Raw genomic sequence first — 22,833 nt, 5'->3', positions numbered from 1 at the left:
ACATGGCTGGGGATAACTTTCCTAAGCACGAGTCTGACCATGTCCCTCCTCCACCTAATACACCTCTGTTGCTTCCCCAAAGACTTAAGGATAATGTTCTAGCATGAAAAGCCTTCACAGCCTGGTCCTACCCACTCCTCTGGCCTTAGACACCTTACCGCCTTTCTATAGCATTACTCACTCTAGTCATAGGACCCTCTTTAACTCCCAAGAAAGTCATGCCATTTTCACTGCTCTGTGTTTCTCACATGATCTTCCTCATACCTAAAACTCCCTTCCTCCTGCTTGTGGATGTCTGGCCAACTCCTACTTACCCTCTGAGATTCAATATTAGCATTGCTCCTTTCAGGAAGGCTTTCCTGCCCACCCTTCCAGGCTGGGTTAATTTTCTGTTCTCCTCGGTCACCCTCTTCTTTATTACAGGAGTCAATAGAGTAGGAAGAACTCCAACTATGAACTAAAAGAGACCTGGATTTAAATCCTTTTAGCCTTACCTATCAGCTGTATGACTAGGTCAGCCCTGGTTTCCTCATCTCTGCAATAAACCTGATAACATCTGCCCCAGGGCAATGTTGGGATGAGAGATGATGCGAAAATGCCTGGTGTAGAGCACGTGCCCTACATGTGCAAGCTGCTGCTGCTGCTGCTCCAGCCTGACTATGGTGCACCATGACAATCCCATGTTGGGTCTGCCTCTCCCTCTGCACCGTGAGCTGCCTGAGGATGGAGGTGGGTCTAACTCATCTCTGCATCTCCAATGCTTGCTGCCAGACACATGACTGAACGTGCTGAATCCCTCCTGCCCACAATGAAGCCATTGGATAGGGTGCATCTCTTGGCAGAAGAAGGCACAATGCATAGGAGAACCATGGGGGACGGGTACGGCTGGAGAGGTAGGGTAGGGGGTGCAACCCTGAAGGTGAGAATGAAGAAATGGTTGACTGAACGTTGCTTTGGGTTTATGTTGTATATTTAGGTTTAGGATGAATGCATTTTGAAGATAAAAGATAATATTTAAAGAAATTTTGTAAGGGGCTGCTTCATCCTCCCATCTCAAAACTCCAGAACGCTTGCGTTTGGTCATTAAGCACGTTTAGGTGGGAAGTGTCAGATCAGGTAGTCTAAGATAGTTTATCTACTTTCTTTTATCTTCCAAGGTGCCTTCACTTCCCTCTGACTTTTCTTTGTAACTTCCTCCTTATTCTCCCCTCCTCGTCCCACCCTCCCGGTCTGCTGGACCCTTCTCTACCCCAGGAAACTAGCTTCCAGGTGAAGAAGGAGTCAACTCCTCCCCGCCATAAACACACACGCACAAACACACACAATCTGAAAAAAGTGGGCATCAAATGCAAATGAACAGCTCTCACCATGGTTGAGGACAAGAAACCATCCCCTAGCACAGGGGCAGGGACTGACAGCTGGGCCCTGAGCCCGCAAGATTTATTCTCCCTGACTACCAGGCCAGGGCCCCCGGGTCATAAACTCCCACTGTAGGCTGAACCAAAGCCTTCATTGAGATTCCGTTCACAGCCAAAGCTGTTGCCAAGTCTGCCCAGCTCTGTCAGCGGCCCTGATATCTGTGTGTGAAAAACGGACAGGCCGCCCAGCCCCCTGGCAGCCTACAGGTGGTTTCGGAGTAGGCCAAGGCTCCCTGACGGAGGCCCCGGGCTCCGGGCTTCAGGGAAGCATGGGACAGAAGGGGTTCAGGTGGCGTGACTTCCAGGGCAGGGGGCATGGAGAGCAAGAAAGAACAGGGGATGGGGAGAGGATAGCCAGGGAGGGTCTGGCCTCAGCCGATGCCCGTCTCACCCCAAGGGTAGCGAGATGCTGGCACTAGGAGGGCACACTCTGCTCACACTCCCAGGGGCCTAGAACTGTCTGCAGGACTGCACAGATAAGTAGTTTAATTTGTTTATTCACCCACAGAATTGGACAATAATAATACCTATCTTTCAGTGGTGAGAACCATTAGAGTTAATACAAATAAAGTACTTTTGAAAACAGTGCCTGGCCCTGGCGAGTGTTAGGTTTAGCTGTCATAACCCAGCAGTCTTCACCATTTAATGAGACTGTCAGGCTTTGTTATGTTTTACATGCATTATCTCCTTTAATTTTCACATAAGCCAGAGCTTTAGGTAGTATCCTCATTTCAACGATGAAGAAGATTTCAGAGAGTGCCTCACTTACCCAAGGTCACACAGCTGAGTAAGGGAGATAAAGAATTTAAAACCAGTCTTCATGACTGCAAAGCATACGCCTTGAACCACGTCCAATGAGAATTAGTATCGAAGATGCAAAGAACAAAGAGCTTTATTTGGAGTCTTAAGAATTGTAATTCAGGAGACACAGATTTGGGTAAAACTGAAAGAATGCTGGGGCAAGAGAAAGAGTCAGGGGCTTGTTAAAGTTGCCTAGCGAGAATTGTAATGGATTCTGACAGTCAGGAAATATTTGTCCTTAAGGAATCACGAGTTATTTAAGGATGTGGATCCAAAAAGTAGATAGGCTGTCACAAGTTATTTTAGGGTAAAGGTCCAATAAGTACCTTGAGTTTCTGGCACGTCTTCTGGATGCCTTCCTTAAGACAGTAAATGGTCAAAAGGTCAGATGGCATCCAGGCTGAGATGTATATAAGCCACACTTCCTCCATGGCCTCCTGGTTCCATTTTAGAGAACTCTGCTAAGGATGCCAGCTCCATCCTGGTTTCCCTCCCGCAAACACTAGGCCACACTGCAGATGAGCATTCTGCATGCCTCTTTGTCTGTGTAAGACTATCTCTACTGGTGTGAAGGAAATAAGATTTTTTTTTAACTCTCTAGTCAGAAAGAAACAAACAAACAACTCAGGATAAAACTTGATCCCTTTACTTTTAAAATTTAAATGCTGCAACATTCCACAACAGGGAAAAGAAAAACAGCTAGGCTCAGAGCTCTCCTGGCCCCTTGAGGTAGAGAAGGAGAGAGGGAAGTGGAAACAGCAGAGAATTCAAACCTGCAAAGCAGTGCTGAGGGAGGGGCCGCAACCACCGCCAGAGGGCTGGAGGGCCTGCCTCGAGGCTGGGGCTCACTGCTTTGTGGGCATCAACAGCTTGCTCGGGACAAACAGAACCACATTTATAATTTATTCTACAAATATTCACTGAGCATCTACTCTGTGTCACACCCTGAGCTGCGTGCTGGGACTAAAGAGATAAATCAGCCCCAGTTTCTGCATCAGGAGGAGTTTGAGCTCTCAGGGAAGACAGGCAGAGATCAAGCACCTCCCATGCAGAGTGACCTTGGCTGTCACAGAGGTCAGCCCAAGGGCATGTGAGGGAGCAGGGGAGAGAAACCTAACCGCTGGGACGGCTGGGGCAGAGAAGGCTGCCTGAGGAAATGGGATCTACATGGAGGGTCCAGGATCTAACAAAGGTGGGGAAAGCAGGGGTGCTCATCCCTGTGGAAGCTCAGAGCCAAGGCATGGACACTGTCTCGGGTCAAAGGGGAAAGTTAAACCAATCACCTGAAATCCTACAACCCAGAAGCTATGACCATTAACAACTTCCCACACATACAGACAAATTAAAGCATAGCTGGCTGGCCGAATAGACGGCTAAATAAAAATCTTTTTATAAAAGCATCATGTACTATAAATATTTCTATTTAAAAACGTGTTTGAATTCAAATTTTCTTAAATTTAACAGAACTTTAAAAATCATATCTTAAAAAAAGTGTTCTCTCTCAAGAGACATTATTTCCTAAAAGATATTTCTAAGGTGAAAAGAAACTAAAGCGTTTATGAGAAACATTAACAGGTTGAAGCCATTCTGGTTTTTTTTCCCCCAAACTATAGGTTTCAATTTTAGAAGAAACAGAAAACAGAGAGAGGTTAAGTAACTTACCTAAGATCACACAGATAGTCTGAGGTACAACTATAACTTGAACTCAGATATACCTGACTCTTTCCATTATATTAATTTGTTTCCTTAAGCCAACTCCCTCATTTCAAAGATCAGAAATTGGGGTCCGAAGAGGGCAAGTAACTTCCCTGTAGTCATATTTTGATTCAGCAACAAGGCAGTTTGGTAGATCAGATCACTCTTCCTGATTATTCTCCTTCTGTAATAAGGGATCTCCTGTTGCCCTTGTTTACCCAAGAATCCAAGAGGAGCACTGACAGCCTGACCTCACTGACTTTGGCCTTGGCCTCGGGACATGCTTTGGCCCATGGAAGGCAAGCAGTCATGATACTGGCCACTTCTGTGTGGAAGCTTTGACTGGGGTGGCATCCCTGCCCCCTGCCATGAAAAGAGCAGATCCCAGACAGGGGATGCCCACTCACCTTGGATGTAGAGAGGCGAGGTGAGCAGAGCGATGGGGTGGCTGACTCACCCACAGCCCTCACGGAACATGAGTGTGAAAGAAATGTTTGCTGTTATCAGCTACCAAGCTATTGGGGTCATTTGTTACCATAGCAAAAGCTGACTAATACAGCACAGTTTCATGCAGAAATGTGCTCTTTGTTTTTCTCAGGCTCAGAGTTGCCTTTAGTTGTGCAACAATTATGAATTCAGGCCATGAGGGTAATAGCTGCATTTGTGAGCATTTGTATTAAATACATGAGAAATAATTAGAGAAAGTGTTGGAAAGTATAAGGCACAGGAGGAGGAGCCAGGTGTCAAAGGTCTGGATTCCCAAGGTCACCCTCTGATGAAAAGAATACAGTGGGGGAAGCCTACTGTGCTGGCAGAGAGACAGTGATGAATCAGAAAATGGTAGTTTCTTTCTTGGACATCTGCCGCATGAAGCACTGTTGGCATTAACTAAAATACACGTTCACCCAGAAGCACCTAGCTCTGAAGTGGAAGGTGCTGAGGCAAAGGATGCAATAAACGCCAAATGAATCTATGCCACTAAATCACCGTGTGACCTTGAGGAAGTCATTTTCCTTCTGGCGTCAGTTTTCTCATTTGTAAAACGAAGAGGCTGAACGAGTATCTCTCATTCTCCTTCTGGCTCTGACATATTATGATTTGATTGCCTCTAACTCATTAGTCTCAACTGGCTTGAATGGGACCCAGTGGTACTGAGGATAATCAGAGGAATCCATCAAAATGTAGCCCAAAGAAGGTAATCTTGAGACTCAAGATAATGTAGGGAAAGGACTCTCCCCACCGTGTGTGCTTTCTCGTTGAAAAGAGGTGGGCGGAGACGCCCCTTGTTCCCCAGCTTGCATCGCCCTGGCAGCCTTCCCCTGCTTCTCACATCCAGCAGTCTTTCAGGCCATCCCATCTACCTCAGCCTCTTTACCCAACAAAACTGTTTCCTCCTCCTGTCAGAAAGAAAAGCAGCTCTAAACCAAAGGAGTACGTGATGACGCCCATAAAGACGCAAAGAGGCGAGCCAAGGAGGGGGAAAAGGCGTTCAGACTTCAGAGTTCAACAAATCTGGGTTGGAATCTCATGTCCTTTTTTTCTGTTCAGATATAAAATGGGTGATAGTTACCTAGCACAATTCTTCTCAGATAAAATGATACAAAAAGGTTTGTGGGTCCATGTTAGTACTCACTGACAGCTGTGATGATGACAGAAGGCTTCCTGGAAGTGGTGGCGTGGAGACAAACCTGAATGCTTGTAGAATTTTGAGGGCTGGTCAATGAGAGAGGAGGGGTAAGAGTCCTATTAGAGGGGAGTGTGTGTGTACGGGGAGAAGGTGCAGAGATGGGTGTGAATGTAAGAAGGGTGTTGATGTGAATGTGGATGAACCACACATCTTTCTGGGAGAAGAGGAACCGGCAGTTAGGATAAAAGTTTCATGCAAAGGAGTATAGAGAAATGAGTCTAAAGCTATGACTACCAAGCTGGAGGGTCTTTACCCAGTAGGTAATGGGGATCCTGAGGGGCTTTAGGAAATTAGCTTTAAGAAGCTGTGAGTGTGCTGGTGCACCTCGGGAAGGAGCCGTATCCCATGTGCACACCACGACGTGGGGAGGGGAGAGAGTCCCCCGCCCACGGGAGAGCTGTTGCTATACTCATCCGAGATAAAATCTGGGCTACGGGGAAAACATCAGACTGCACCTTGAATTAAAACAGATGTGTTTACTGTAGAAGAAATTTCTTTGCAACCTTAGAAGTTCAATTTTATTCCTTTTAATCTCTAAAGAGAATCACTGGTTTTAAACCCAAGATAGTGAAAATCCCAGGTAATAAAACGAACCCAGAACTCTATTTGCCGACCCGATCTGAGTGAGATTGCTTTTATTGCTTGCTTTCCTTTCAGCAAGCTTAAACCCACATCCTCGGCGGGTCCACCCTGTACCCAAAAGTTTGCTCCTACCATAGGTTAAGCCCTTGCGACTCACTCCAAATGAGATCCTTAAACTAGCAAAGTCAGCATCGCCTGGGAGCTTGTCAGAAAAGCAGATTCTCAGATGGTACTCCAGGCCCGCTGATCAGAACCTGGGTTTTAATAAGATACTCAGGTGTTTCTCTCACTTTAAGGTTTGAGAAGCACTGAGTTACACCATGCCCTCAGATCCCAGGAGTTCTCCACAACCAGAGGTGGTTGGAGCTGGGTCAGCCTCTTCACTGAACTAATGAGGAACAAATCCAGAGAGAAGAAAGAACTGGGTTTTCCACGGTCACACAACTAGCGAGCATAATTGGTACAGTGAAGTTTGCAACAGCATGCTGTGTGGCCTAATGAAAAATAATTCTCTGTAACTGCTGGAGAGGAGGCAGAGTACACAGCCGGCCACCCTGATTTGGGAGTCAACTCTGTGTGCAAGATTTACAACCCAGGGGGCCAAATGAGTTCATCTCTCCTAGCCTCATTTTCCTGTTCTGAAAAAATGGAAACAAGAAGACCCTATTAATAAAGCTGTGAAGGTTAAATAAAATAATGTATGTGGAATACTCACCACAGTCTGGGTGCTCTGGATCTAGTAGCTGCTGTTTCAGAGATGGGACCAGAACCCAACCCTTCGGAATCCTACCTACTGTCCTCTCTCTTGTCAGAGTCAACCCGAGTCCTACAATAGGACTCAGTTTCCTAACTTAACAGGAGGTCCCTCTGAGGAATGGACAGCTTCTTCCCTCAACTCCTGGCTCCTTCCTCTTCCAGCACCGGGTACACCAACAGCGGCTGGTTTCCTTTTCTGTCTTCCCCACTAGAGTGTGTCTTGCCTTAGAGTAGGGACCGTGCCTTTATCTCTGTCTCCCCAGAGCACATCACAGTAGATTTGCCGAGAGGTGAGAAGGAGTGAGGGATGGAAAAGAGCAGAGAGGACAGAAAGAAAGAGGGAGGAAGTGGGGGAGGGAGGAAAGGAGGGAGCTGGGGAGATGCTGGGTATTGGAAGGCAACCCTTCTATGGCGTGATGGATTCATTCAAAGAACTTGCCTGACAGCACAGAATTCATCTTTTTATGACTGTGACAACACTAATACATTTATTTCCCTTCTGAAATTAACTTTCTAATATTAAGAAAGGTCAAAATGAACTGCAGCAAAATGAGACATTTTGTCATTTTTAACAAATTATACCAAAGCGGACTGTCAGATTAAAGGGGTCACCGTTTTGAGGTCTGAACGCTGGTGCTGATTGCATAATCAGAACTAATGCTTGTCATTCTGCCCTCTCCCTGCTCACAGACCTCCAGTGGTTCCCTCTGGCCTAAACGACAAAACTCAGCTTGTATTCTGAGGCCCTTCAGATCACTTAAAAAAAAAATTCATTCCTTCCCCAAAGGGACACTGTATACCAGCCAGACCCACCGCCTTTCTTCTGTCCTCTTCCTCTGTGCCTTTGGTCATGTGACGTCCCTTGTCTCAACTGCCATCTCCCCCACTGAACGCCCACGGAGACGCTCCCCTCCCCCTGCCCTGCCCACCCCACCCCCTGGCTGGCCCCTTGTTCCTCAGGATTTGACTCACTCTGGCCTGGAGTCTGCCGTTAGGCTCTTCCGGCCTGGAGTTGGCCCTGACCCATGGACTCTTGAGTTCCCTCTGCCTCTCCCACACCTTAATTCCCTTGGAGGCATCTGGAAAAGGCTTGGGGGTCTGGAGGGGACTCTGAATTTGGGTGCTTTCTTAAAGGGGAAAGAGGGAAAGAAAACAGTGATGACCCTCCGTCCTGCTCCCTGCGTTCCTCCTGCTCTTGACTCATCCACCTGGATGCTCAGCCCTGGGCTGGACTGGGGGGTACCTCGAGGCAGAAGAACAAAGACTGGACCTTGGCTCTGTTTCTTGGGAAAGTTACTTAATACCTGTAGGCCTTCGTTACCCCATGTGAAAAGCAAGACAAAACAATACTCCCCTGTCTCACAACATCGCAATGAGGGTCGAATGGATGCTAAAGTGTGCTCTGGAAACTACACATCTCTGCGACAAAGCAGCAAGATAACTGCGACCAGACGGATGTGCTAATGACTCACCCCCGGTGCCTAAGAGGTGTGCTCCACTCTGATGGAGGCCGTGCGGGCCCGAGTTTGAGTCCCGGTTCTGCCCCCACGTGGCCTCAGGTGGGCTGACATGCTCTGCGCCCTTTCTCTCTGAAAGGGTTAATTTGGGGAGCCTCTTCAGCGTTTCCAGCTCTGAAGTTCCCTGGCTCCACAAAGTGAGCTCTGAGACTGCAGAAGGCTGGGATTGAGTTACTAATTCAAGGTCAGAAGGGGCCAAGTCGGGAGAAGTTAGGGATGTGTGCACCCTCGGGCCATGCCCACAGTCTATGAATAAAGAGGAGGCAGCCTGCGGTGCAAAACTCTTGACCGCATCAGTATCAGCTGGCCCCGCTCAGGACTCCGGCTCCTAATTTCCCTGGGGTGTTTAATCCAGGATTTCATTCTGGACTTCTCAAACCAAGTGCTCCTTACAGTGCTGGTGGCGAGGGGACAGAGTACCCAAAGTAACGGAATAAACCTGGTGTATCCATTTATAATGTCAACTGACCCTGAAGACTACTAGGGTAACTGAACATTTGCTATTCAAAGGTGTCATCATACTCAAGAAAAAGCCGAATCAATAGAATCCCTCTTTTCTAGGCTGGCCATGTGCAAGTCTTTGAGAGGTAAAAGAGGAGACTCCTGAGAAATGCCGAGGTCCTGCTGGCTGCCGTGTCCCTGGGGAGCACACCCACCTCACCTGCAGTGAGGACGGGCGGGGCAGCAGGGGTGGTGCACGGGAGACCGTCCTTGGGATCAGGCAGCTCTGACTCCGCTTCCGCTCCGCTACCACCAGCCATGTGACCTTGCAGGCTCTAGCTGCTTTTCATTTGTTCCTTCTTTCAACTGACACATTTTACTGACGTGTTAGGCACTATACTCTGGGCAAGGGAATGCAGAGGTAACAGATCCGGAGTTTTATCCCTCAAGGAGTTCACAGTTGAGTAGAGAAAAACAAGCACATAAAGCCATCAGTGTGCTGTGGGGTGAGAAATGTGAGCGCCAGGAGAGATTACCGTGGGGTGTGTTGGAGGTGGGGGTGTCATGAACTCTGAGCCTTAGTTTCCTCAGCTGAGAAATGGGGAAAATGATGCCCACTTCATATGACTGTTGTTAGATGGGTTAGAAGGGACGAGGCCAGGCACTTAATAGATGCTCAGTAAATACCAGCATCTTACCCTTTCTTCACCCCCACCCAAGGATCCCAAAGGATCCTTTCATTTGCCACATCCATGCAAGAAGGCCCAGTCACGTAACAGAAGTGTCTATGAAAGAACACACCTTAGCAATTAGAGGATTTTTCAAGGTCACAGCCTAGAGCTCAACTCTCACAGGAAAGAAACTGTCATCTTGTAACTGGGGGCCTGAGTAAGTCAACTCCTTCAACTGCTGAGTGTGCCCTGGTGGTGCCAGGAGTTTAAAGAAAAGCTTTGGCCTTGACATGCCCTCCAGGTGTGGCCAGTGAGAAGTCATTTCTGTCATGTGGCCTTAGCTGCCAGTCAGCGTACAAACTCTGCCTTCCAGCTAGCCCCCCCTTCCAGAGCCCCTCCTAGGGCAGCCCATCCCCCGCCACACCTGGGGTCTGGAATCACCCCCAGGGTTCTGGAGGCTCACATCCACTGATATTCACTTCAGAACCATACTTGCTGCCATCAGCCCTTAGGGATTACAGCAAATTGCCCCATCACCCGTCCACACATGCGCACACACATGCGCATCCGAACCCTAGGAATAACGAGTATCCACTTGGCTGCCAGAGGTTAAACTGTAAAATCCATCCAGAATGGATTAGAAGAGACAAATACAAGAAGCCATAAGAGAGAAAGGCTCCCACACCTGCAAATGAATTGAATGTCATCCAGTTGAATGTTAACTCAGCTGAAGAAAGCCTGAGTCACTGATGGAGGTTGGGGAGTGGTCAGAGAGCTGAGATAAAGGCTAGACTTGCTCCTGGTCTATTTTTTAAGACCTACTTGTAATGCTGTTGCAATAACCAGAACTAGAGCTATTTTTCTAATGCTACAGTTTAAAGATAGTGATAATGTTCTGAAGATAGCTCTGTGAAATTAACACTGAAATATCAGCTATTGTATGTTACTAGATTGAGCTTCTAATAAGAATAAATGCTAACACTTACTGAGTGCTTACAATTTTCCAGCCTTAGGAAATATTGCACTAAGTGTCCCTAATCCTCACAACACCTCTCTGAAGAGATGCTACCACCACCCCATTTCACAGATCAGACCACAGAGGCTCAGAGAGGTGAGGTGGCAGTTAGAGGCAGAACTGGAGGCTGGAGGCAGTTTTTGACTGCAGAGCCCTTGCTTTCAGACCCTAGGAGAGTCAAGGGTCCGCCTCCAGCGCTTCTGGCTGACAGGGCAGTGTTTGAAGGTAAAGACTTAGCAGACCGAGAAAGAGCCAAAGGAGGAATAAAGGGCACAATCTGAGGTTTGGTCTGGGGATGGGGACGTAGGGAGTCTTTATTATGCTACAAAGAGGGTGAGGAGCTGGTAGACTTCCTAGGATGTTAGGAGTCTGGATATGGGTACCTGTGGGATAGGCGCTTTGAACAGAGAGGGTAGAGGTACAAAGGGTGGATGGTTGGATGGAAAGATAGATAGAGGATGGCTAGTTAGAGGGATGGATGCACAGATTGATCCCAGTTTCCTTCCACAGCGTGGGCTGAGCTGGCTTCATGGGGCTTTTGCCCAAGGGGAGGGCCCAGAACCATGCAGTTGACTCTGATGAGTTTGGTTCTGTTTTATTAAATAAAGTCCCTCCTCATATCTAGGTACCCAGGTCCCCTCCTCCCTCCATAATTTTTCCCCCAATTTTAAAGTTAACATACACTTACAGAAATTGTGGGGAAACGTAAAAAAGCAGGGGGGAAGAAAACAACCCTAATATCCACAAATACCAGTTAACATCTAGTTTATATTCATTCATTTTGTGTACTTTTTGAACCTGGTTGTTAGATATGTCTTAACATACAATACATATGCAACTTTGTCATCTGCTTTTTTCTTCACTTAAAATTAGAGCATTTTTAACTATATAATAAACTCTTCAAAAACATCCATTACATGAGTGTACTGTGATTTACTTAATCAGTTTCCAACTGTTAGGCATTTAGATTTTTCTTGATTTTTCACTATTTATAAATAATGATTCTGTGGACTTTTTTTTTTTGCATAAATCCTTACTCACACTTCAGATTATTTTAGTCTAGGTATCTAGTGCTGCAATTGCTGGTTCAAAGCTACAAACACACAATGTATTTTAAACCCCAGAAAGTCATAGTAACATTTTTCTTTTTCTCTCTCTCTCTCGAATTCCATGCCTTCCCTGCTCCCTGGTGGAAAGCTGCATGGCTTTCAGGATCAAGTCCGAGCTTCTTGGGGCAGCCCACGGGGCTCTTTACGGCTGGCCTCTGCCTAGCATCCAGGCTTTCTTCCAGCCCCTTCCCCACATGCTCCCCCCACCTTACCATCTAGGACACAAAACTCCTTGGGATAGCCTGAGTATATTGACCTAATACACTGTGTGTTCTCATACACTGCTCCCTCTGCCTGCAATGCTTCCCCTGGTCTTGGTCTAAACCACTTTTATTCTTCCTTCAAAACTTATCTCAAAATATTTGCAAATGATGCAACTGACAAAGGTTTATTTTCCAGAATATATAAACAGCTCATACAACTTAATAACAACAACAAAAAAAAATGGGCAGAAGACCTAAACAGACATTTCTCCAAAGATGACATCCCGAAGACTAACATGCACATGAAAGGATGCTCGACATTGCTAATTATCAGAGAAATGCAAATCAAAACTACAATGAGGTGTCACCTCACACCAGTCAGAATGGCCATCATTAAAAAGTCCACAAATGATAAATGCTGCAGAGGGTGTGGAGAAAAGGGAACCGTCCTCCACTGTCAGTGGGAATGTAGTTTGGTGCAGGCATTATGGAAAACAGTATGGAGATTCCTCAAAAAACTAAAAATAGACTTACCATATGATCCAGCAATCCCACTCCTTGACATACATCTAGAGGAAACTCTAATTTTAAAAAATACATCCACCCCAATGTTCACAGCAGCACTATTTACAATAGCAAAGACATGGAAGCAACCTAAATGTCCATCAACAGATGACTGGATAAAGAAGCTCTGGTATATTTATACAATGCAATACTACTCAGCCATAAAAATGAATAAAATAATGCCATTTGCAGCAACATGGATGGACCTCGAGATCATCATTCTAAGTGAAATAAGCTGGAAAAAGAAAGAAAAATATCATATGATATCACTCATATGTGGAATCTAAAAAAAGAAAAAAGAAGACACTAATGAACTCATCTACAAAACAGAAACAAACTCACAGACATAGTAAACAATCTTATGGTTACTGGGGGAAAGAGGGTGAGAAGCAGTAAGTTGGGAATTCAAGATGTGCAAATATTAACTACTACATATAAAAACAGATAAAAAACAAATATCTTCTGTATAGCACAGGGAACTTATATTAAATATTTTGCAGTAACCTTTAATGAAAAAGAATATGAAAACAAATATGTGTGTGTAGATGTATGACTGAAACATTATGCTGTACACCAGAAATCGACACATTGTAACTAATTATACTTCAGTAAAAAAAAATTAGCTAATAAAAAAAACCTCATCTCAGAGGTCACCTTCTCTAGCAAGCCTTGCCTGACGTGAAGTCCTGTTGAGATGACCTGCTTTTTTCACGTGGTACCCAGATCCCTTGTCTGTCATAATGCTGACCACCCTGTTGTGCAATCATTGGTTTACTGAGTCTGGAATGCAAACCAAGGGTTTGCAAAGTTTCTATGGCCATTGAATCCTTTATTCAAATCCTTTTTTTCTATTAATAACAGTTAAAATCTTTTGAAATATATGTGTCCACACAGTGCCCTAAGCAACTCACGTGAATCACTTCAGTTAATCCTCACAACAGCGTCTTACAAATGAGAAAACTGAAGCTTAGAAATGTTAAGAGGCCTGCCCAAAGTAGCAAAGTCACTGAATGTTGAAATGAGATTTAAACCTGGGCCTGAGTCTGAGCTCTTAGCCACAAACTTAAACCACTCCGATTAAAATGGAGAGGAGCCCCGACTTGGGGGTGGAGGACAGGGTCCTCAGACCTCTTGCAATTTTTCTAAAAACCACTGCGGTATTCTGGATCATCAATTCCTTGAGGGGAGGACTGTTTCTTACTTGCCTTTGTATTCCAGTAGACAGGGTCTGGGCTCACAACATGTTTGCTGAATGGATAAATGATTTTCTTCTTTTGAAGACTATAGGCAAGCTCCTCTTTTAAGTATATACTTTACTAGCCTTGTAGTAAAAGCAAGAAATATGAGCCTGGAATGACTTGCTGGGTGGGAGAGTATCAAGGCTCACCGGCCAGAAGGTCAGGCTGTGTCCAGGCTGATAAGACTTCTCTCAGACAGACACCTGGGACCAGCACGAGGCTTGGGAGGTGGGCATTGGTACTTCGGGAGAGAGGGGCAATTTCTTGATGAAAGGTTAAACAGTTCAGCTCTTGCTGGAAGCGGTGATTAGTCTGGCCCCTTTCATCAGAATTCAGCTCTCTCCACCATGGTAAATAATGGACTAATTAGGCATCTGGCTTGCTTGATTTCCCATGGCTAAGGCCAATTTCTGAAATGCAATACGCTATTTGATGTACCAGCATGAATTCACCCCTGGCTCGAAAGCCTCCCAACAGCAACAACCAAAAATAACTCTCGGAAAAGTTCCACACACATTGAACACAAAACACCCTAAAATGTAACCTGTACTCTGTTATAGGCCAGCTCGCCTGAGTCTCTAACAGGATAGCAGGCTGTGTGCAAATCCCAGGCTGCTTGGACCAGGGGCCGGAAGGGGAGGAGTCTGCCGGAGCGGTGAGAAATGGGTGGGGTAGGTGAATTGGAAAGCTCCCAGAAGAGACGACCTGGAGTGGCTGAGTAAGTGAAAAGAGGTTATTTCCAGAGTGTCAGGCTGCTCACAGAGACCCCTTTTCTAACTCACAGTGGCCTGGATAACTGGGTGATTGTGGGTTAGGAAAAACCTAGAAACCAAGGTAAGTGGAGCAGAACAGGGGTGAGGAAAAGAATTTTATGTAATGTGCGAGTTTGTGATGGAGATCCTACGTGGATGGATTCCAATATTCTGGAAGTTCCATGTCTGTGAGCTTGAGAAAAGATTCCATACGTGGGAGCACTTTGTGACAAGGGAGCAGCAAGGGCAAAAAATGAAGGTGAGAAGACGAGTCAGTGGAAGCGCAGCACAGTGAGAGGCTGGAGGTCTGCGAGTCAGGCGCGCCGGGGATTTCTCTGGGAGGCTCCCTTGCTGTCTTGAGAGGGGTCGATGGGTCAGGTGAGGGAGCCACCAAGATTTCCCCAGACCTTCCTCCAGGGCCTACCGAGTGTGGGCCTGTGCCGGGTGAGGGAGAGCCATGCTGAAAAAGACGGAGCTTCTGTCCTTGAGAAACTCTGTCTAAAGGAGGCGGGAAAACGACCCCTAAGTCACAGCATTATGTGTGCTTTAAGTGGGGTGGGGGTGGGGGTGCCCAGCTCTGGGAGCTGCCTACAGAAATCCAACTCACCTTCAGGAGAACTACATTTTAAACAACGCTTAAAGGGTTCTCGTTGAGCTACCTGTGAGCAGCCGGCCCTGCCCAGGGCAGCAGGGAGGTGAAGGCAGACCCTTTGTACTGGAGGGGTTTGCAATTTAGCTGAGAAAATAGAACCTACAGTCAGAGATGCTTCTGTGGCACCTAGCCATGGAATGGGACACTCTGGAAATGTTGATGGAATGAACCACTTGATGAAAGAAGCAAAGTCTATTAATAGACAAACAGAGAAACACAATGCTCTATGGGCCAAAAGGTTCAAGGAAGTCTTAGAGGAGGTGGGTTCTGAAGAAGGATTTTGAGAGTGACTTAGTATGTCTCTTGACTGGTAATACTTTTCCTTCTCTTTACTCAGAAAATTCCCATCCATTCTTCAGAACTTTGTGCAGATGTTAATTCCAGGTCTTGATGAGTGGATTTCTTCTTCACTACCTGTCTCTCCCCTCTCTCTCCCAGCACACAGTCGTGGCGGGGCTGTGCCCTGCGCTGGGGGTTAGGGATCCAGAAATGACCACGGTGAAGCCCAGGGCCTCGGTGGGATCACAGTCTGCGGTGGGCTACGGGAGCTGGGGCGGGGGGTCGTTGGGAACAGTGAAGTCAGTGCTGTAATGGCCAAATGCATAAAGTATCAATAGCTCCATTTCTAGTATACCAACTACTGAAGGTTATTTACATATACAATCTTATCCTGAGAGAAATCTCATAAGATGGGCATTGTTAATCCCAATTTACAGATAGAGAAAATAAGACACAGAGAATCTGACCTGACTCAAAGGGAACCTTCTAGAAGCTCTGCTGACCCCCATGCCGTTGAAACAACATGTATCTCATAAGGTGGTGAGAGGTATCCAGAGTCTTTCAGAAAGAAAAGATGGTAGAGAAATTGAAGGGAACAAGCAACTCGACAGGAATTATTACTAGGATGTGAGAGCTCCATCTCTCCCCTCTGTTTGCTGCCAGAGTCAAAGCTATAACCTAGAGAGGTAGAAAACCCATGTCTTGACAGAGGTGAGAGAAGTTGCTCTTTAGGAAAAATAATGATTTCTTTTAAAATTCCTTAAAGTTTCATAAACCATCTCAAACCGTTGTAGGAAAACGTGTAAAAGTTTCATGAACTCAAAGCACCCCGTGTTCTCAGTCTTTATTCCCACACTGAACCTTTCCCCTGGTGGCTATTTACTGCCTTTCTGGGCCATGTGGCTAGGAGTGGAAACATAGTCGAGTAGACCTACGTGTGTGATCTGTGGTGCTGGCGTGAGTGCCCTGGACCTACCCCTCACAAACCCTCCAGCAGCAGGGGGCAGTCTGAACATGTCCACACGGCGTTCCCCTCCACGCTCCCCAGGGGCCATAATCCTTCCTCACCTTTATAAAGTGCTTCACCGTCACATACATGGGCTGTCTCTCTCCAGCTTGAAAGGTAGGCAGGTCAGGGGCTGTTCTTCCCTTTAGCAGATGGACACACTGAGGCTCAGGACACTGACACTCATGGAGATTCTGCCACGTGCTGAGCACCTCCCTGGGCATCCACTCCAGCCTCTATTTCCCTGGCACAGCCAGGACTTTTGTGCCCTGTCATCAAGTCCTGCCTGGCAGGGAAGCATACATAACCAAGAGACAACTCCAAGATGCACAGACTGTTGGAGCCAGAAGGGCCCCGTGGAGATCATCCTTCAGCCCCTGCAATGTATAGACGCAGGGAATGAAAGGCCCAGAGAGGGGAAGAGACCTGCCCAAGGGCACCAAGCAAATGAGCTGTTCAACCAATCTGGCGGGGGAGTTATGTTCCCAGCAGGGCCCTCTTGCTGCCACAAAGACCAGCCCACATAGTTTTAGCTTCTCCCTGCAGGGGACCTCGGAGATAATAAAGTCACAGATGGAACAGAAGTTTGGGAACCCTCAGTCCAGATTCCAGAGTTCCCGAGGCCTCTGCGAGACAGTCTGCAAATGCCCCAGGGATGTGGTTTCTCACAGGCCTCGGGGAGAGGGGTGGGCGGCGGGCGCTGCCTCCTCCTAGGGGATGATAATCTTCCCACCACCAGGACAAAGAGTGATCCCACCCAAAGTGCCATGGCTGTGCCTCCTGTCCTCCTGGTGCATCTCTAAGTGTGTGTCGGGGGTGGCGATGGGTGCCCCCCCCACCGTATCCCCGTTCTTCCCCAGGTGGGTGGGTTTCCCCTTCCACCAGCAGGGCTCTCCCCCGAGGCTGTCACATATGAATACGCAGGTGCCCCGAGGTTTCTAGTGAAAGCTGCCCCCTCACTTCCGGCCTGGTGACCAGTGAAACCTCTGTTCACCCTAAGAACAGACATCATGGGCCATTTCCTCCCATTGTAACTGAATGTGAAGCTGTGCCTGGCTGTGTGTCTGTGTACTCATCCTTTGTGTGATTACGTGTACCTACATCCTTGTCTGTGTGTCGATCTCTTATTTCCCATGTTCATGTTTTTACAGGAAGGTATTTTCTGATTTATGTACGTGAATGTGCGCGCTTTCTGTGCATTTCTATGGTGTCTGTGTGCGTGTTTGGTGGGTAGTGTGAGTGACTATGTGTTCTGCGTGTGTCATCCGACCATGTCGCTGACGGCTTGGTTTGCACGCCCACGTGTTATAATTTATTTATTTATTGGACAGAAAGAGAGCAGCTTATCTTGAAGACTACAGGAGGCAAGCAAGGAAAAACCCCCAGCCCTATGTTGCTCTATTTTAAAAACTACTCCGTGTTGTTATGGCAGCTAATTTTCCTTAAATGATTTAAGGAAACGGATCTGTCTCAAAGAGCTGCAGCCGAGTTGTTATAGCAACACAGGCCTTTCTCCTCTAGGAAAGGGGGGGAATCACCCCGGAGCATGGAAACCTCTCAGAAAAGCCACCCCGGGGCTCTGAGGGACCGGGGAGCTGAAGGAAATGCAGGAGGGGACCCATTCACCTCCCGTGTCCGTTCCTGGGCGCTCTTCCTGGCAGCAGCCCTGGCCACTCTCAGTTCAGGTCTCACCTTCACCTGGAAGACTATGGTCAGCACCTCACGGGCTCTCTTCTTCCTGCTCAGTCCCCACACTGCGGCCTTTGCCACCTTCTACAGCATGCATCAGTCATCATAACATCCTCTCTGGTGCCACGTTCCGTGCTGCGCCCTGGGCATGAGGAGGGCGGGTCCTTGCAGAGCACGTCAGGAACGGTGGCCTTCATCCCACAAGTGATGGGGGGTCATTGGAAGACATTAAGCAGGGAGAGAGGCCCAGCTGGACTTCAATTCTAGAATGACTCCAGAGTTTCTAGATTGGGGGACTGCATGGGTGGAAATACTAGTCATCCATCTCTCTCTCTTGCTCAAGTGTTTTTGATGGTTCTTTACTGATGATACAGAGTCTCAAGATGAGGGAAGGTGTGTGCTGAAATATTCCTAACAAGCAGCATTTTCTCCACTGACTTGATTTTTTTTTTACAGTTATTATACTTAATTCAACTAAAAATCAACTTAAAAGAAGGCATAAGACTTTGATTTTAATGAGAAGAGAGCTTTGGGCCATAATAAGAAGCCAAATTCCTTAGCCTCGTGTTTACACATGTCCATAAGCTTCCTCATGGCTGCCCCTCAGCCGGGCCTCCCTGTCGTATATCCTGTAACCAAGCCCTGCAGCGGTCTCCCACCTCCCTTCCGGGCTCAGCTTTCCCTGGAACGCCCTCTCCCTTTCCCCTGTCATCTCCCTCATCCTTAAACTATAGCCACCTGATAAAGTAGTTCCCAGTCCTAAAGGTCCAGTCCAAATGCCTTAACAAAACTTCCTTGGACCCACAGACAGACAGACAGACAGACAGACAGACAGACAGACACACACACACGATTACTCTCCCCCAGCCCCATGTTTCTAAAGCACGGCATTTTCTCTATTACACTTCATCTTCCTGGTTGCCTTGGATTAAAATTGGTCATGAGGGTGGCCTGACACCCTGCCCCATTAATCTCTGTAACCCTGAGATTACCTAAGGGTCTTGCACATGGGAACCTGCTGAGACTGTCCTAAACTCTCAGGTTCTGTCCCTGGGAGTTTAGGACAATCCCAGCACTTGCAAGGGAACCCAGGAGAGGGTTTGTGTCCACAGACCAGTCTTAAGTAAAGGAGGACACAGCCATGGTTGCAGCAGAATTCGGGACACTCTGAGGGGGAGATGAGACTGGGGAGGAGTCTGTGGTTCAGCTGCTCCTTCTCATCAGGAGACTCTTATAAAAACCAACTCACAGAGGCTCTGAGTTTGCCTCTTCATCTGCTTGGCATTTGCACGGAGTACCTGCTCAGAGCCAGGTCTCTGCTGAGCTCTGGGACAGAATCAGCCAGACCCTGCCCTGGGGACTATCAATCACAACTGGTAAACAAGGGCCATGCAGTCTAGAGGGACAGTCTGTCCCGGGAGTGGGACATAAAACGTTTTATATCTGAGATCCTGTGCAGTCCTCTGGGTTAACGACTCCTTTGTCAAGATCATCATTTAACGCCCATGTCCCTGAGAGGGGAGAAGGGTTTAGTGAGCACAGGGCTAGGAAAGCAGCCTTTGAAGTAAACACTGTCATTGACACAAGGACAGCAGGCCCTTGCTGCCAGGTGAGGACACAGAAGGGCTCATTCCAGGAGACTCACTCCTGCTCCCCTTCAAAGTCAGCACGTCTAAAGCTTGTCCCCAGGCTTACTGTTCCTCCTGGGTTCCCTTCTCAGGAAGGTACCCCCATCTACTCCACCGGCCAAGCCTAACCATGAGCATCACGCAGGACCCCCTCCCATCAGCCACAGTCAGTAGGTTGCTCACGTCTCCCTCCGTCGCGTCTCCAGACACCTCCTCTCCACCCTCCAGCAGCAGGCTCCAATGTCTCCAGCCTCCAGCTGGCTCCCTCTGAATCCATCTCCTTCCAGGCACCAGAGGGATCTTTCTGAAATGCATACCTGATCCTATTCCTTCCCTGCTTAAAATCCTTCAGTGGCTCCCCATTCCCATGAGAATAAAGTCCAAATTTATCCTAATAAAGCCCTATATTGTAGCCCCCTGCCTCTGCGCCTCTGTGTGCCCCCAGTACCAGCCACACTGGATGACCTGCAGCCTCCCGACAGTGCTCCCTCCCGAGGCAGGTGCACAGAGCTCTCCTCTGCCTGAAAGCCCTCCCAGCCCTGAGAGTTCCTCAGGCATCAGCTCCGGTGTGGCCTCCTGGCTTGAGCTCCTTCTAGGGCCTCCTACAACCCCCATGCCTCCCTCCACAAATGCACTTAGAATAACTGCCTGTCAATTCCTGTCTCTACCAGGCTGCACACTCCTTAGGGGTGGACACCAGCTCTGATTATTCACAGCACCCAGCATGATGCTCCTCCCTGACCAGTTCCGTGAGGAACGACAGCGCTCACAGGTACAGACCCTGCCCATCAGTGAGGGTCTTGCTGACACTCTGCGTGTTGATCCTGCGAGCTGAAGGCCACTGGGATGGATGAAGTGAGGTTGTGAGCATTTAGAAACTGACCCAGAGGCTGTCCTGGCAGTTCAGATAGCTCTGTGGGTAAGTGATTCTGATGATGCAGGCAGCAGTGGAGGTCTGGAGTAGAAACAAATTTAAAGCTATTAGGGCAGATGCCTCAGGGCACTGCAGTGTTTGCAACTGGACCCAATGACTTTTGAAGTCAAAAGTGAATTTGAATGGGATCCAAATAATGTTTGTTGAGAATCTGCTACATACCAGGTGCTGTGTTAGGTGCTTTCACATAGCTTTTAAGTAGAGAGGCCATGTAAGTTGTCATCCAAACAGTGACACTTTTGAGAGTGAAAGGGGGCACTCCAGGACAAGAGGTATAAACCAGAACTGCCCCAGGAAAGCCAAAACTTTTAACCATCTATCTGTAGACCACACTTCATGTACCTTTTTTGTAACCACTGACACGATTTGTAAATCTATATTTCTTAGTATTTACTTGTTTAATGTCTATTTCCCCACTAGATTGCAAGGGTTAGGGCTGGGCTCACTATTACAATTGCAATGTACTGAGATAGGAAGGAAGGGAGCAGGGCACAACCATTAAAAGAATGACACAGCCATTGAGGATACGACATGAACTGGTTAGAACCAACTTGGCCCGAGATGGAGGAAGATTCGCCTTCCGGTACAACTTGAACGTCATTATACGCTCTCTGTACTATATTAACATGGTAAATGACATACCCACAGGCACCAAGACAGTTTCAAGGCCATATAAGGCCAAAAAGTGGGTGGTGGTCCAATTTATAGAAATCCCTACCCCTTCCCCCAAATAGCTGGGAATAATCATCCCATTGTTAGCACATGAATTTATCTAGTCTATAAAAACTCTCCACCCCAGCACCTCGAGGGTACTCCCGTTTTCCTAGACAACCCCATGCTCTGGGGCTGCTCTCCCTTCTGAGATGGCCTGCACTCTGTCTGTGGAGTGTGGATCTCCCTGAATAAATCTACTTTCATTTTACTATGACTTGCTCTTGAGTTCTTTCTCACATAAAGCCAAGGACCCTTACTTGGTGGGGGGTGTCCCAGGGACTCAGCAAACACCTGGGACATGACCATTCTGTCTTGCTCCATTTTCCTGCAATAGCATATAGAAACTCCTTGATAACTAGTTGAGGAAAGAAAGAAGGGAGTAGGATTCTGGGCAAGGAGAGAGGGAGGGGGTGAGAGGGAGAGACTGAGGAAGCTGGGATCCTGGGCCAGGTCAGCTTGGCTCCCAGGTTAGTGCTCCACGTCCTTGCTTGGGGCGTACAAGAGTGGACTTTCAGGAAGAGTGCAGCTCCCACAACTCGCTCAGCATCCAAGTGTGTTCATTAAGACCCAACCAGCTGATGATCCACCTGCTCACGGCACAGAGAGTACCCTAACAGCTCTGAAATTCAGTGTTGCCTGATCTATGTTCTGTGTCAGGGCCGAGTGCCCCGCCGCTCGTGAGCAAATCAGTGGCTTCTGAGTGACGATGGCAAACCTGACGCCCTCCCTCTGGTTCCTCCCCCAGTTCTCTCTAAAGCACCACTTTATTCTGGGGCCCCCTCTGTCACTTCCCCTGCCTCATGTCTTTTCTTTGATCGCACCTCATTGTCCCTTCTGTGAATAACTGTTTTGTATCTATAAACCATATTACAGTTGGCTTAACAGAATTTGCCATGTTCAGTCCAATTCAACTCAACAAACAGTTATTGAATATCTATTATCAGCCAGATCAGAAAAAGTGTAAGGGCTGATCTCTTTAAGAAGGAGGTGGCAGAAGAAGAAGGCGGCGTGATTCTATCAGGGAAACTGCAGTCAACACAGAGGTCTGGGGAGCAGAACCCAGCCGACGACAATTCAGAAGCACCTTCTCTCTGCCAGGAAAGCTGGCCAGAATGGCATCAAGAGTTCAGGGTAATAAAGGGGTGTGGTGAGCACGGCTAAGGCTTTCTTTTGTAGACCAGGAAGGAAGCAGATATACAACTGTGGTTATGTGAGCTCTGACCGCACAAAGACCTAGGCAAGCAAAGATCACAGAGGAGGATCAAGAGTTGAGATAACTACTTCGCACCTAAGACTCACTTTTTCATTAATCCTTGCTCTGAGATAGGCATTATATATTATTCTTTAATTTAGAATATTCTTATTGGCATCTTCAAAGAGAGTGAGTAGAATGAGGTACATGGTCCATCTCTGAAATACCCCAACTCTGGTTGCTGTCTTGGCAATCACTATCTGTACCCTGATGGCAGTCAAGGGGTCAAA

At 47.4% G+C, this 22,833-nt stretch overlaps 1 protein-coding gene across 1 annotated transcript in view; it reads right to left on the bottom strand.

Annotated features, from left to right (window-relative positions):
- The window catches only part of AGBL4 (AGBL carboxypeptidase 4), a 1,124,520-nt gene that overhangs the window by 65,271 nt on the left and 1,036,416 nt on the right, over positions 1–22,833 (bottom strand). The gene's annotated exons all lie outside the window — the stretch shown is intronic.

This window comes from Camelus bactrianus, chromosome 13 (assembly GCF_048773025.1).
Source record: "Camelus bactrianus isolate YW-2024 breed Bactrian camel chromosome 13, ASM4877302v1, whole genome shotgun sequence".
In the NCBI taxonomy this organism is placed as follows: Eukaryota; Metazoa; Chordata; class Mammalia; order Artiodactyla; family Camelidae; genus Camelus; species Camelus bactrianus.
The sequence above is the reverse complement of the archived record's forward strand: the minus strand, read 5'-3'. Positions and strand labels throughout refer to the sequence as shown.